This window comes from Gavialis gangeticus, unplaced genomic scaffold, assembly GCF_001723915.1.
Source record: "Gavialis gangeticus isolate Ggan-Ray unplaced genomic scaffold, GavGan_comp1, whole genome shotgun sequence".
NCBI classification, from domain to species: domain Eukaryota; kingdom Metazoa; phylum Chordata; order Crocodylia; family Gavialidae; genus Gavialis; species Gavialis gangeticus.
In genome coordinates this window covers 20,670,087-20,673,447 of record NW_017729008.1, presented here as the reverse complement: position 1 = coordinate 20,673,447, position 3,361 = coordinate 20,670,087, and the positions used below count along the sequence as shown (strand labels likewise).

General features: G+C 40.2%; 1 long non-coding RNA gene across 1 annotated transcript; it reads right to left on the bottom strand.

Annotated features, from left to right (window-relative positions):
• Positions 1-603: 603 nt before the first annotated feature.
• LOC109292174 lies at positions 604-2,344 on the bottom strand. The gene is made up of 3 exons (XR_002096053.1): positions 1,076-2,344; positions 1,011-1,017; positions 604-800 (listed from the first exon to the last, which is right to left on the bottom strand). It is a non-coding gene; the product is annotated as an uncharacterized LOC109292174 (long non-coding RNA).
• Positions 2,345-3,361: the final 1,017 nt, after the last annotated feature.

Below are 3,361 nucleotides of genomic sequence, written 5' to 3'. Positions count from 1 at the left end.
CCCATCCTATTCTCATCCACCCACCCTTGTAACCTGTCTAGGTCAGATTGTAGCCTGTTGCTTCCTTCTAGTGTGCCCATGTCCCCCCACAACGTAATCTTCTGTAATCTTCAAATTATGGATCTAATTCTGAGATGTTATGTAACTGAATGGTGTTGTCACAGTGAATGTTTATAGATTTAAAATCTTCCTGATCTGCATACATTTTAATGTGGCATTATTTGAATAAATTATTAAAAACAGGTATCCTTCTCAGAATGACTGTGAAAGATCCAGTGACAACTTTTAACTGTGGAAGTAGGTTTTACATCAGTCTCCTTCGTCCTAGTTTCTCTTCCATGGGAAATTGTGATGTCTGGCATGTTGTGGAATAGTTGTTCTACTACTGTCAAGCAGAAGTGGCTGTATTTCAGTTGGGCAACATGTATTTTTTAGGGCCAAGTGTTGAAATTCTTCCATGGGCAGACAAGGTACTTTGGTAAATGTGATATTTTTTTATTAAACTAGCTAAATAATTGGAAAAATTGTTCTTTGCAAGCTTTTGGGCACAAACACTCTTCTTAGGCATAGGGAGAATCTGCTATTGTTTTATGTTCTCCTGGATGGAATTGAAGCCAATATACAAAGTGCAGGTCTGTGAAAATGCAAGTGTGCGCCAGTGAAGATCAGAGGCGATGGGAGATAATAAGCGAGAGACAGGTAGGTAGGGGATAAAACAGGGGAATGTTGACCTATTGTCTCAAACCTACTGTCTTCTATCACTTCTGATCCTCACTGCCGCATATTTGGTTTTTCACAGGCTTCTATTCCATCCAGAAGAGCACAAAACACCCCTGCCCGAAGGAAAAGTGTTTGTGCCTGAAAGCTTGCAAAGGACAATTTTCCCAACTACTTAGTTGATCTAATAAAAGATTTCACATTTGCCCAAAGAACCTTGTCTGACTATGTCCTTAGACCAACACAGCTACAACCAACACTCCTGAAATTCTTCCATAGCACTGAACCTGAACCCAGTACCTATGCATTGATTTTGGACCTTCTGCCAAGGATATAAGATTATTTTCTTTCCTTGTACTGTTCCTCATTTGGAATATTCCAGGAAGCTTTTTCTGAGGTGAAAGGATTCAAAATGAGTCAGACATTTTGCCCATCAAGTTCTGTGGTGAAATTGATATGAAATAAGTGCTTCCTGTCGTAAATACTCCAATAATATGCATTTCTTCAGGAGAACAAGGAGGCAATATTGGCTTCATTTTACTAAGCCCTTACCCAGGTATGTTCAAGCTGACTGCAGGGAAAATTTGCCACGATCAAATTAAATCTGGGTCGGCACTGCCTGATTTTTGTGTACAGTTCATAGGAGTCCTTCAAAGTACAAGAAACTACAGCATATAATTGTAAAACAGTCTAAGACTGCACTCGGCATCTTTTAAAATCTGGAACAACCCTCAGCTCAGGATGGAGCATTTTGTCTTCAAAGCACTTTGCTAACAGGAAGTTGTTGAAAAATCAGCCCTCTTGTGAATTGTTTCAGTTAGTCTTTCTGCTTCTACTAAATGTACTTGTGGTCTCTAACCCTTTATAATATTCTTTCTTTCCATGTTGTTTCCTTTGATCAACTAAGGCTGCTTTTCTTCAGAAGTAGCGGATTTTGGACGCTATAAAAAATGTTACAATGCCATCTCCGTGCTGTGTTGATTGTGAAGAGGATTTTAGATTGTGTTCTGAATTGTTTTGGAATGAGGGTGAAGTTTGGAAATATGTATACATATGAATCTTTAACACTTCAAGTATTTTAAAAGCTGTTTGCCACTGTACAGGGGTGAATTTCACTGAGCAATACCAGATTTATGTAATTGCCTCTGAAGTAACATTGTACGGAATGTATTATGTCAAAATAGTATTTTGAAAATGAAAACTGTATCTGTATTGTATTTGTATTTTGTAAATGAAAACTCTAAAGCATTGAATTCATGCTCTTTTGCTTGAGAGTTCAGCATCTTGCAGGAAATTGGCAAGCCCTCTTCCCCTCTCTCCCCCAACCATGTGTTGCTGCTGCAAATCTCAGCCATCAGCCCTGATGTTGGGACAGCATAGTGTAAAATCATTTTTCAGTCCTTACCATCTCTTTCTGTCAACTTGGTATCTAAAAGCCTATCTTTTTTTTAAGTATATTTTCCCTTTGGAAAAAAAAAATATATTGTGTATTTTTATGGGTAATACACATTGTGATTATAGTTAATCCATTTGAGATTTCTGAACTCTATATTCTGTATTCTGACCCTGTTTTGAGTTGACTAGGAGCTCTAGTGGATATAAAGAATCATTTTGGACCACAGTTAAATACCAAGGCAACTTCAAACATTTAGTTGAAAGTGTGCATACATGTGTGTGTGCATGTGTGTGTGAGCATGAAACACAGAAGCTCATGTACCTCCAAAACTTAAAAACAAAAAGAACAAACTTACCAAGGAATCCAGACAGCCCCCACTCCACATACCATATTTGTTGCTTTGCTTTATTTGGGGGTTTTGGTAATTTTTTGTAAGTTTTGAAAATCTAAAGGGAAAAGTTACTTCTGGGTGCATGCTACTTTAAAAATGTGTCATTTTTATTAAAATAAAGATGTTTGGTCCTTAGACCTGTACTGTTCAATGTCTTCATTGGTGACTTGGATGAGGGTGTGGAGAGCACTCTGTCCAAATTCGTGGATGATACCAAAGTATGGGGTATCATCAGGTTACAGAAGCATTGGACACAGGTGCTGCAGTGGATGTAGTCTTTCTGGACTTCAGCAAGGCCTTTGACATGGTGTCCCACCCCATTCTCATTAAAAAACTAGGTGACTGTGGCATTGATGCCTACACAGATGGATTGCAAATTGGCTGAAGGGTCGTACTCAGAGGGTAGTGGTGGATGAGTCATTTTCAACCTGGAGGGAAGTGGGCAATAGAGTCCTCCAGGGCTCGGTCCTTGGGCCCGCACTGCTCAATTTCTTTGTTAGTGACTTGGGCGACGGGATCAAAAGCAGCCTGTTCAGATTCGCTGATGACACCAAGATTTGGGGTGAGGTGGGCACGCTAGTAGGGAAGGACAGATTACAGCAGGACCTGGACAGGTTACAGGGGTGGGCTAATGAAAATAGGATGGGTTTCAATACAGACAAGTGCAGGGTGCTGGACTTGGGCAGTAGGAACCAGCAGCACACTTTTAAGCTGGGAAACTCCTTCCTTGAGAGCACGGTGGCAGAAAGAGATCCTGAAGTCATTATTAACTCCAAGATAAACATGGGCCAGCAATGCGAGGTCACGGTCAGTAGAGCTAACCGTACCTTGTCGTGCATCCACAGATGCATCTCAAG